The sequence below is a fragment of the Bos taurus genome, chromosome 18 (assembly GCF_002263795.3).
Source record: "Bos taurus isolate L1 Dominette 01449 registration number 42190680 breed Hereford chromosome 18, ARS-UCD2.0, whole genome shotgun sequence".
Taxonomy (NCBI): Eukaryota; Metazoa; Chordata; class Mammalia; order Artiodactyla; family Bovidae; genus Bos; species Bos taurus.
Genome location: NC_037345.1, coordinates 25114800 through 25127944, shown reverse-complemented (window position 1 = coordinate 25127944; position 13145 = coordinate 25114800). Strand labels below are relative to the sequence as shown.

Below are 13145 nucleotides of genomic sequence, written 5' to 3'. Positions count from 1 at the left end.
GAGGCAGTCATCATACTTGGTCCCCATAAAAGCCCTGCCAGCTTCACACGCTGAGTTCCTGCTGTGTCTCGGCAGACCTCTGAGTCTGTAGCCTCTGGTCTTAGGTGGTGACACCCCGGTAGCCGGAACCCTTGGTTGGCCAGCCACACGCCTGGTCCCCACTGGCCCTGATGGCCGTGTTTACTGAGCTTTAAGGGTGGGAATGTGCCTTGAATGCATCCAGATCTAAGTTGCCTCCTTCACCCCATTTCCCAGAGGAGAAGACCCAGGAAGAAAAATGGCAACTGTATTAGAGTTCTCCTGAGAAAACAGAACCACTAGGAGGATATCTGCATAGAGAGAGATTTCTTTTAAGGAATCAGCGCATGCATTTGTGGGGGCTGACAAGTCTGAAATCTGCAGGGTGAGATGCAAAGCTGGAAATTTGGGTTACAGTTGATATTGCATTCTTGAGTCCCAAATCTGCAGGGCAAGCCAGGCGGACTGGAAACTAAACAAGGTTTCTATGTTGCAGTCTTGGGGCTGAATTCCTTCTTCTGGGAGAAACCTTAGTCCTTTCTTTTAAGGCCTCTGATTGAATGTAGCCCACCCACGTAATGGAGGATTAACATAAATCTACCGATTGAAACGCTAATCACATCTGAAAAACACCTGCAAAAGCAACATCAGACAGTTGTTTAACTGAACAACTGGTCACCATAGCCTAGCCAAGTTGACACATAGGCTTAACCATCAGAGCAACCTTCAGGTCCTAGGAGACCTACCTGGGGCAGGAAAACAAGGTGCTGAGGCTGGAGTTCTCAGCCAGGCCTTCCTAATCACAGGAGCTAGGAGAGCCCACGCCTATCCTGTCAGCTGGCAGGGAAGACAGGTGGTGGTGTGGCCACGCAGACAGAGACACGAGGTAAAACAAGAATAATAATAACACCTGCCTGAGGCGCCGGGCCCAGTGTGTTAGAGACTTTAACTTCTATAGCTTCACAACATCCTTGAGCAAGGAGCTCTCACCACTCCCACTCTCCAGATGAGCAAACTGAGGCTTGGAAGGATTTGCATTCTAGAGCCTCTGCTAATATGACTCTGGACAAGTCATAGGCCTTTCTGAATCTTAGCTTAGTTTTCTTGTCCACCAAGCAGAAATTACAAAGTGCCTGATACACTGTAGGTGCCAGCTCAAAATGAGACCATCTTCTCCAGGACTCTCTACCATTCTCAGGACAACATCCAAACACCTTGACAGCCCCCCTCACACTGCCTCAACACATTTCTGGTTCTAGCTATGCTGTTCACAGGGTCCCAACAATACTTTTTCACATCTCCGTAATTTTGCATATGTTGTTCCACCTGCCTGGAATGCCCTTCCCTCTTCTTGAGTTAGCTCTCTCCTTCTTCAAACTCAGCTGAGCAAAACCAAACAAAATCAATGTCACTATGCTCCCACCCCCAAGGATAACATCTTAAAAGTTGGTCCAGTGGTTAAGACTCCATGCTTCCACTGCAGGGAGTGCGGGTTTGATCCCTGGTCGGGGAACTAAGATCCCGCATGCCATGCAGTGCGGCCAAAATGAGTAAATAAAAAATATGCTTTAAAAGCTGGCAATACAAAGTGTTGGCAAGGATGTGGAGCAACTGGAACTCTCATGTGCTACCAACGGGAGTGTAGACTGGGACAACTACTTGGGAGAAACGTCTGGCAGTGTTTACAAAGCTAAATAAATGTATCCGTTATGACGATCCCAGCAATGCCCAGCAGAAACATGCAGTATGTTCCCCAAAAGACACACCTGAGAACTTCCAGAGCAGCACTGTTTGTAACAGCCCCAGGCCAGGAGTCCCCTGTGTGCCTATCATCAGGAAAGGGGATAAATAAACGATGAATGCGATGCGCACACAATGGGCTGAACTGCCATGAGCCCAAGGAAGCACAGGACACCACCAACAGGAACGGGGTCTCCCGAACAAGCTGAGTGGAGGAAGCCAGACACAGAGGAGCATGTCATCCTGTACGATCTCATTTCGTTGTTGTTGTTCAGTCGCCCAGTCGTGTCCGACTCTTCTCGACCCCATGGACTGCAGCATGCCAGGCCTCCCTACCCCCCACCATCTCTGGGAATTTACCCAAGTTCACGTCCATTACATCAGTGAAGTTAAACACAGACAAAACAAATCTATGTTGTTGGGAGTCGGGGTTGCAAGATAGTGGGGGAGGGTGTTAGTAACTGGGAGGGGCTACCAGGGGGCTTCGGGGACAGTCATGTTTGTGTCTCAGTCTAGGGAGTGCTAACACGGATGTCTTCAGTTTGTGAACAGTCATTGAGTTGTACACCTGGGAAGTCTGCTCTATATTGTGTATTATACTTCAACAAAATGTTTAAAAAAACACAACTTGGAGACTGCTCTACAACTGCCCCCTGAGCCCCTGGCCCCAGACAGGGATGCACTTACAATTGTCACCATATTGCAACCACTGACTTAGGAAATGTCACCCTCACGTGAGCTTAAAGACGGGACCAGGTCTATTTTCACTTCTGTTGTTCCAGGCGCAGAGAAGCATAGAATGGGAGCTTGACAAACCTTTGCTGAAAGTACAGAAGAGTTAGGGTGAAGGGGAGACGACTCATGGCATCTTGGAATTGCAGAGGTCCGCGACTAGGGATGCAAAGAATCCAGAACCCTGGGATTCCAGAAATTAGGACTTCACTGAATCTCTGAGCTTGAAAGGCTTTAGAGTTTATCTGGTCCCACCTTCCAGCCACAGCCCCAGCATCCCCATGTCCCACAGCCCTGGTTCTCTGAAGTGTATGTGTGTGGGGGTCCAGCCTCCAGCTGCTCATACCCCCTGGGGCCCTCCCTGCCTACCCACTGCTGCACTGGCCCCCGCCAGCAGGTGTGCAGACCCCAGGGAACAGCACAGTGCTCTCGTCAAGGTTGGCGGGGGGGCAGCATTTTGACACAAATCACTTCTCCACTTTAACTAAGGCTGCTGTGCCCTGAAAATGCTGCACTCCCGACAGGCAGTCAGACTATTGTAGGGATAAATATAGATACAGACAGTGTGGGGAGGACGCTGCTGCGGGGGTCAGCCCTGATGCCCTCTTCTGTCCTCTGAGGCCCCCAGCTTTGGCCAGACCACACCCAGAGGGAGATTATTCCCTGCAGCCCCCACCAAATCCATAAGCTCTAGACTTGGGGGAAGGGGCCTCCTCTAGGATCCCAGAGACCCTGGTTCCACTGAGCCTTGTTTGGAAGGGCTCGGTCCCAGGGTCTCCCAGCCTACCACCCTAGGGGTTGGCCCTGACCCCCAAGGAGCCAGGCACCGGTTTCTGCCCAATTTTTGCCCCCACCCCATGTCTCTGCTCCTTTATCTGCAAAGTGGGGCTGGCCATACCCTGGCCTCTGGCCTACTAGTAAGCACTCTAGGGGATGGGCGTAGTTGGACTCTGGGGTGCGGAAAGTACATCAGGGACCTGGGGCAGTGGGTGGGTAGGGGGGGGTCTGGCCAGGCTCAGAGTGGGGAACAAACTAATGGAGGGTGGAGGGCATGGTGACAATGATCACCAGCCAAAGTCATTCCAACATAGCTTCACTTGAAGGGTAGCTGCCTGCAGCCACCAGGAGCTGCAAGTGGGGCAGCCTCAGGGACTGGGGTACAGCCCTGGGGCTCTAAGCCCTGGTGCCCACACCCACCCAGGGGCCCTCCATGGGGAGACAAGGAGACAAGGGCTCCCACCTCTAGATGTGAACTCCCCACAAGTCGCTTTCGCTCTCTGCCTCAGTTTCCCTGCCTGTCAGACTGTAGGCTCCTCCCAGCTCTGGGGAGTCTACATACGCTCCTCTGTCTTTGCTGGGCTGCACCGGGCTTCTAGCCCAAGCTCCTTCCCAGAATCTCCAGGCTTATTGGGTCTGAAAGATCGTCTGGGCTCACTCAAGTGTGTGAATGGCTTTGTGGGCTCCTACTATGGCCGGGCACCCTAGCTCTCTACAGATGGGACTCCCCACTTTTTGTTAAGAGCTTTCATCCTACAACACTGAAGAGGTGCCCAGCCACCTCTACCCATCCAGACAGTGTGGAGGGGCCTCTCCAAGCCTCTGCATCCCAGGCCACCCAGGCCCCAGTCTGCCTCAGCAAGTCCTTCTGGGCAAGGACATGGCCACCTGCTCCCCAGCTCCTAGTCCCAGCTCTCAGGAAGCCTTCATGGAGGAGATGGAAATATTAGCATAGACTGAGTGCCTGGCCCTGTCCTGAGGTTTCCACCATTCCATTTAGGCAGCCCTGCAAGCCTGGCAGATGAGCCCTATTACTACCATTCCATTTCACAGATCAGACAGCCGAGGCACAGAGAGGTCATGTTACCCACCTATCAGAAGCTGAACTGTGTCCCCTGGAAGAGGTGTTAAACCTTCACCCCTGGCACCTTAGAGTGCGACCTTATTTGGAAACGGTAGTTGCAGATGTGGAGTTAAGATGAGGACATCCTGGCACATGATGGGCCCAGATTCCCACGTGACTGATGTCCGTAGGGGAGGATAATGTGTGAGACACAGAGGGAAGGCAGTCATGAGAAGCAGGCAGAGACCAGAGTGACACTGCCACAAAGCAAGGGGTGCCTACAGCTACCAGGAGCTGGAAGAGGCAAGGAGGCACCCTCCCCTAGAACCCACAGAGGGAGCATAGCCCTGCCAACACCTTGAATTTGGACTTCCAGCCTCCAGAACTGTGAGCGAATGCATTTCTGTTGTTTGAAGCCACCCAGTTGAGGCGCTTCATTACAGGGGTCCTGGGGAACTAATACTCCACCCAAGGTCACTCAGCTAGTCGGGGGCAAAGCACAGTGTGAAGTGAGGCAGGGCCCACTGTGCTCTTGCCCAGCCCAGCACAGCCCTCGGGGAGCCCATGGGGATGGGACTTTGACTTGGGAAGATTGTTGAGACCCCAAAGGAGGGAGCAGTTGGACAGCACCATCTGCTGGGAGCCAAGCATGTGCTCTCCCATGTCATGGGGAAGGAGATAGTCAAGGTACAGCGGGCAGGCCAGATGCCCCAAGCTCCTGAGGAGACATGACAGCCACCAAAGGAGACAGAGAGGCGGGTGGTGGAGAGAACAGGCTCTTGGAATACCCTGAGCAAGTTCCCACCTCAGGGCCTTTGCAGGTGCTGCTCTCTCTGCCCGGGCACCCCTCCCTCCTTCATTCATTCAAAAACACCCACAGAGCACCTGCTGGGAACCAGGTAGGCTGGGAACCAGCCATGAATGTCATGCCGTCCATTAACATCTCAGCCTGAATGTCACCACCTCCTGCTCCGAAGTCTCCTTGACCCACGTCCCCTCCCCACCCCCACCCCATCACATCTCAATTACTCCCCTTGGTTTATGTTTTCTATGGCATTTTTGACCACCTAGAGTTTTCCTATCTCTTGGTCATTTGCTTGCCTTACTCTGTCCCCTCAACTCTATTTGGAGCTCTGTAGTTGTGCCTCAGCTTTGACACACTCCCTGGCACAGAGGAGCTGGTTCAGAAAACATTTGCTGAGAAGCCTGCCCAGACAAGATGGTAGAATAGAAGGATCTGAGCTCACCTGCTCTCATGGAGACATCAAAATCACAACTAACTGCTGAACAACCACTGACAAGAAAGAAGTGGAATCTACGAAGAGAAGATCTTCTACCTCCAAAGACAAAGAAGAAGCCATGACGAGATGGGGACAGACACCAGAAGCAAGAGGAACTATGATCCTGCAGCCTGTGAGACTGCAGACACAGCAAGTTAGATAAAATGAAACAGCAGAGGAATATGTTTCAGATGAAGGGACAAAATAGAACCCCAGAAGAACAACTAAGTAAAGCAGAGATAGGCAACTGACCTGAAAAAATTCAGAGTAGTGATAATAAAGATAATCCAAGATCTTGAGAAAAGAATGGAGTGCACAGATCAACAAGATATAAGACATGTTTAACAAAGAAAATTCAAACAAGCAGAGATAAACAATATAATAACCAAAAGAAAAAATACAGTAGAAGAAATCAATAGCAGAATAAATGAGGCAGAAGAATAAATAAGTGAGCTCAAAGACAGAATGGTGGAAATCACTGCCTTGGAAAAGAAGAAAGAAAAAAGAATGAAAAAAAAAAAGAGGACTCTGGGACAACATTAAATGCATTGATATTCACATTATAAGGGTCTTAGAAGAAGAGAGAGAGAAGGGGTATGACAAAACATTTAACGAGATAATAGCTGAAAACTTCTAAAACATGGGAAAGGAGACAGTCACCAAGTCCAGGAAGCACAGAGAGTTCCATACAGATATACCCAAGGAGGAACACACTGAGACACATATTAATCAGACTGACAAAAATTAAAGACAAAGAGCAAATATTACAATCAAAAAGGGAAAAGCAACAAATAACACAAGAGAATGCCCATAGGTTATCAGCTGAGTTTTCAGCAGAAACTTTGCAGGCCAGGAGGGAGGGACATGATATATTTAAAGTAATGAAAGGGAAAAAGCTACAACCAAGAATACTCTACCAGCAAGGCTTTTATCCAGATTCAATAGAGAAATCAAAAGCTTTATAGACAAACAAAAGCTAAGAGAATTCTGCACCATCAGACCAGCTTTGCAACAAATGCTAAAGGAACTTCTCTAGGGTGAAAAGTAAAGCCCACAACTAGAAACAAGAAAATCACAAGCAGGAAAGCTCACTGGTGAAGGCAAACGTAGAGTAAAGGTAGGAAATCATCCATGTACAAATATGACATCAAAACCAGCAACTGTGAGGAAAGCACAAATGCAGGATGTTTGGAAACACATTGAAGTTAAGAGAACAGCAACTTAATACAATCTTGTTTATATACCAAACTGCTATAACAAAACCTCATGGGAACTGTAAAACAAAAATCTACAATAGCTGTACACACAAAAATGGAAAAGGAATCCAAGCACAACGCTAAAGATAGTCATCAAATCACAAAAGAACAAAAGAGGAAGGGAAGGAAAAAGACCTACAGAAACAATCCCAAAGCAATGAACAAAATGGCAACAAGAACATACATATTGGTAATTACCTTAAATGCAAATGGATTAAATGCTCCAACCAAAAGACACAGACTGGCTGAATGGATATAAAAACAAGACCCATACATATGCAGTCTACAAGACCCACTTCAGATCTGGATACACAAACAGACTGAAAGTGAGGGGATAGAAAAAGGTATTCCATGCGAACAGAAATCAAAGCTGGAATAGTAATAGGAATACTCGTGTCAGCCAAAATTGATTTTAAAATATTGTTATAAGAAACAAAGAAAAATACTACATAATGATCAAGGGATCAATCCAAGAAGATACAACAATTGTAAATGTATATATACCCAGCATAGGAGTATTTCAACTTATAAGGCAAATACTAATAGCCATCAAAGGAGAAATCAACAGTAACTGTGGGGGGACTTTAACATGCACTTACATCAGTGAACAGCTCATCCAGACAGAAAATCGATAAACAAACACAGACTTTAAATGGCATATTAGACCAGATGAACTTAATTCATATTTATAGAGTATTCCATCCCAAAGTAGCAGAATACACATTCTTCTCAAGTGCACACAGAACATTCTCCAGGATAGATCATATGCTGGGCCATAAAGCAAGCCTTGATAAATTTAAGAAAATTGAAATCATATCAAGCATCTTCCAACCATAACACTATGAGATTAGAAATGAACTATAAGAAAAAACCTGTAAAAACATAAACATGTGGAAGCTAAACAATATGGTACTAAATGACCAATGGGTCACTGAAGAAATCACAGAAGAAATTAAAAAAAAAAACCTAGAGACAATGAAAACAAAAGCATGATGATCCAAAACATGTGGGACACAGCAAAGGCAGTTGTAAGAGGGAAGTTTACAGCAACACAATCTCACCTCAGGAAACAAGAACACTGCCAAATAAACAACCTAAATTTACACCCAAAGCAACTAGAAAAAAAAGAACAAAGAAAACCCAAAGTTTAGCAGAAGGAACAATATCATGAAGATCAGAGCACAAATAAATGAAATAGAGATAAACAAAACAATAGAAAAGATCAGTAAAACTAAAAGTTTCTTTTAGTTTCTCTTTGAAAAGAGAAAATTGATAATCCTTTAGCCAGACTCATCAAGAAAAAAAAAGCAGGAGTGCTCAATAAAATCAGTAAAATCAGAAATGAAAAAGGAGAAGTTGCAATGGACATCACAGAAATACAAAGGGTCATAAGAGACTACTATGAGTAACTATACGCCAATAATATGGACAACCTAGAAGAAACGGATGAATTCTTAGAAGGATACAGTCTCCCAAAACTGAACCGGAAGAAACAGAAAACATGAAAGGTCAATCACAAGCATTGAAATTGAAACTGTGATTACAAAACTCCCAACAAACAAAAGTGCAGGACCAGACGGTTTCACAGGTGAGTTCCATGAAACATTTAGAGAAGAGTTAATACCCATCCTTCTGAAACAATTTCATAAAATCACAGAGGAGGGACTTTCCTGGTGGTCCAGTGGCTAAGACTCCACGCTCCTAATGCAAGTGGCTCTGTTCAATCCCTGGTCAGGGAGCTAGATCCTATTAACACATGCCGCAACTGAGAGTCTACATGATATAACTAAAGATCTGAAGATCCTCCATCACACAACAAAGATCAAAGACCTGGCGCAGACAAATACACAAATATATATACACACACACACACACACACACACACACACATACGTGTGTGTGTGTGTATATATGTGTGTGTAGTTAAATTGCAGACGAAGGAACATTCCTAAATTCATCTATAAAGCCACAATCACCATGATACTAAAACCAGACAAAGATATCTCTCTCACACACACACACGATTATAGGCCAGTATCACTGAGACGCTTACTCCTTGGAAGGAAAGTTATGACCAACCTAGACAGCATATTCAAAAGCAGAGACATTACTTTGCCAACAAAGGTCTGTCTAGTCAAGGCTGTGGTTTTTCCTGTGGTCATGTATGGATGTGAGAGTTGGACTGTGAAGAAGGCTGAGCACTGAAAAATTGATGCTTTTGAACTGTGGTATTGGAGAAGACTCTTGAGAGTCCCTTGGACTGCAAGGAGATCCAACCAGTCCATTCTGAAGGAGATCAGCCCTGGAATTTCTTTGGAAGGAATGATGCTAAAGCTGAAACTCCAGTACTTTGGCTACCTCATGTGAAGAGTTGACTCATTGGAAAAGACTCTGATGCTGGGAGGGATTGGGGGCAGGAGGAGAAGGGGACGACAGAGGATGAGATGGCTGGATGGCATCACTGACTTGATGGATGTGAGTCTGGGTGAACTCTGGGAGTTGGTGATGGACAGGGAGGCCTGGTGTGCTGTGATTCATGGGGTTTCAAAGAGTCGGACACGACTGAGCGACTGATCTGATCTGATCTGATCACTGAAAAATATAGATGCAAAAATCTTCAACAAATACTAGCAAACTGAATCCAACAATACATTAAAAGGATCATATACCATATACCATCACCAAGTGGGATTTACCCCAGGGATGCAGGGATTTTTCAATATCCACAAATCAATCAGTGTGATACACCACATTAACAAACTGAAGAATAAAAACCATATGACCACCTCAAAAATGCAGAAAACACTTTTGATAAAATCCAACATTCATTTATGATAAAAACTCTCCAGAAAGTGAACAAAGAGGGACTATACCTCAGCTTAATAGAGGCCATATATGACAAAGCCACAACTAACATCATACTCAAAAGTAAAACCCTGAAAGATCAAGAATAAGACAAAGATGTCCACTTCCACCACTTTTATTCAACATAGCTTCGGAAGTCCTAGCCACGGCAATCAGAGAAATAAAAAAAGGAATCCAAATTAGGAGCAAAGGTAAACTGTCACTGTTTGCGGGTGACATGATACATTTGTTGTTGTTTTCCAGTTGTTAAGTCATGTCTGACTGCAAAATACCTACAGATGCTACCAAAAAACTAGTAGAGACCATCAGTGAATTTGGTAAAGTTGCACTATAAAAAATAATACAAATCTGTTGCATTTCTATACAGTAAAAGCAAAAGATCAGAAAGAGAAATTAAGGAAACAATCTTATTTACCACTGCATCAAAAAGAAGAAAATACCTAAGAATAAACCTACCTAAGGAAACAAAAGACCTGAGCTCTGAAAACTAAAACACTGATGAAAGAAACTGAAGATAACACAAACAGATGGAAAGATATACCATATTCTTGGATTGGAAGAATCAATACTGCCAAAATGACTATAGCACCCAAGGTAATCTAGAGATTCAATGCAATCCCTATCAAATTACCAATGGCATTTTTTGCAGACTTAGAAGAAAAAAATCTTAAAATTTGTGTGGAAACACAAGACTCTGATAATCGAAAGCAATCTTGAGAAAGAAAAACTGAGCTGGAGGAATTGGGCTCCCTGACTTCAGAATATACTGTAAAGCTGCAGTGATCAAAACAGTATGGTACTGGCACAAAGACAGACTTACAGATCAATGGAATAAGATAGAAAGCCCAAAAATAAACCCATGCAGCTATGGCCAACTAATCCATGACAAAAGGAGACAAGAATATAATGGAGAAAAGACAGGCTCTTCCATAAGTGGTGCCAGGAAAACTGGACAGCGACATGTAAAATAATTCTTTTACATCATATACAGAAATAAAATAAAAATCAATTAAAGACCTAAATCTAAGACTGATACTATAAAACTCTTAGAGGAAAACATAGGCAGAATGCTTTTTGACAAAGTAATATTTTTTTTGATTCATCCCCTAGAGTAATGAAAATAAAAACAAAAACAAACAAATGGGACCTAATTAAATTTTAAAAATTATGCATAGCAAAGGAAACCATAAACAAAACAAAAAGACAGAATGGGAGAAAATATTTGCAAATGATGCTACCAACAAGGGATTAATTTCTAAAATATACAAACAGATTATGCAGCTCAATATCAAAACAAATAACCCAATCAAAAAATAGATCTAAACAGACATTTCTCCAAAAAAAAGATGTACACATGGTTAAAAAGTACATGAAAAGATGCTAAACATTGCTAATTATTAGACAAATGCAAATCAAAACTACAATGAGGTATCACCTCACACCAGCCAGGCCATCATCAAAAAGTTTACAAACAACAAATGCTGGAGAGGATGTGGAGAAAAGGGAATCCTCCTACACTGTTGGTGGGAATGTAAACTGGTACAGACAGTTAAGCTATTTCAAATCCTGAAAGATGATGCTGTGAAAGTGCTGCACTCAATATGCCAGCAAATTTGGAAAACTCAGCAATGGCCACAGGACTGGAAAAGGTCAGTTTTCATTCCAATCCCAAAGAAAGGCAATGCCAATGAATGCTCAAACTACCACACAATTGCACTCAGCTCACACGCTAGTAAAGTAATGCTCAAAATTCTCCAAGCCAGGCTTCAGCAATACGTGAACTGTGAACTTCCTGATGTTCAAGCTGGTTTTAGAAAAGGCAGAGGAACCAGAGATCAAATTGCAACATCCGCTGGACCATGGAAAAAGCAAGAGAGTTCCATAAAAACATCTATTTCTGCTTTATTGACTATGCCAAAGCCTTTGACTGTGTGGATCACAATAAACTGTGGAAAATTCTGAAAGAGATGGGAATACCAGACCACCTGACCTGCCTCTTGAGAAATCTGTATGCAGGTCAGGAAGCAACAGTTAGAACTGGACATGGAACAACAGACTGGTTCCAAACAGGAAAAGGAGTACGTCAAGGCTGTATATTGTCACTGTGCTTATTTAACTTCTATGCAGAGTACATCGTGAGAAACACTGGGCTGGAAGAAGCACAAGCTGGAATCAACACTGCCAGGGGAAATATCAATAACTTCAGATATGCAGATGACACCACCCTTATGGCAGAAAGTGAAGAGGAACTCAAAAGCCTCTTGATGAAAGTGAAAGAGGAGAGTGAAAAAGTTGGCTTAAAACTCAACATTCAGAAAACGAAAATCATGGCATCCGGTCCCATCATTTCATGGGAAATAGATGGGGAAACAGTGGAAAGTGTCAGACTTTATTTTTTTGGGCTCCCAAATCACTGCAGATGGTGACTGCAGCCATGAAATTAAAAGACGCTTACTCCTCGGAAGGAAAGTTATGACCAACCTAGACAGCATATTCAAAAGCAGAGACATTACTTTGCCAACAAAGGTTTGTCTAGTCAAGGCTATGGTTTTTCCTGTGGTCATGTATGGATGTGAGAGTTGGACTGTGAAGAAAGCTGAGAGCCGAAGAATTGATGCTTTTGAACTGTGGTGTTGGAGAAGACTCTTGGGAGTCCCTTGGACTGCAAGGAGATCCAACCAGTCCATTCTGAGGAGATCAGCCCTGGGATTTCTTTGGAAGGAATGATGCTAAAGCTGAAACTCCAGTACTTTGGCTACCTCATGTGAAGAGTTGACTCATTGGAAAAGACTCTGATGCTGGGAGGGATTGGGGGCAGGAGAAGGGGACGACAGAGGATGAGATGGCTGGATGGCATCACTGACTCGATGGACGTGAGTCTGGGTGAACTCCGGGAGTTGGTGATGGACAGGGAGGCCTGGCGTGCTGCGATTCATGGGGTCGCAAAGAGTCGGACACGACTGAGCGACTGAACTAACTAACTAGCCGCCACTACAGAGAACAGTATGGAAGTTCCTTAAAAAAACTAAAAGTAGAACGACCACATGATCCTATCCTATTACTATCATTCACAGCAACAGGGATGGACCCAGAGATTATTACAGTAAGTGAAGTAAGTCAGAGAAACACAAATATCATGTACCACTTAAATGTAAAATATTTTAAAAGGTTATACAAATGAACTTATTTACAAAATAGAAATAGACTTTGCAAACAAACTTACCAAAGGGGAAAGGTGTGGCAGTCGGGGGTGGGGGGAGATGGATAAATGAGGAGGTTGGGATTAACACATACACACTACCATATGTAAAACAGATAATCAACAAGGACCTATTGTATAGCACAAGGAACTCTACTCAATTTTCTGTAATAACCTATATGGGAAAATAATCTGAAAACGGACGGATACATGTA

The 13145-nt window shown here is 44.3% G+C and overlaps 1 protein-coding gene across 1 annotated transcript in view; it reads right to left on the bottom strand.

Moving 5' to 3' along the window:
* CPNE2 (copine 2) overlaps window positions 1-13145 on the bottom strand; it is a 55222-nt gene that overhangs the window by 38313 nt on the left and 3764 nt on the right. The window lies entirely within an intron of this gene.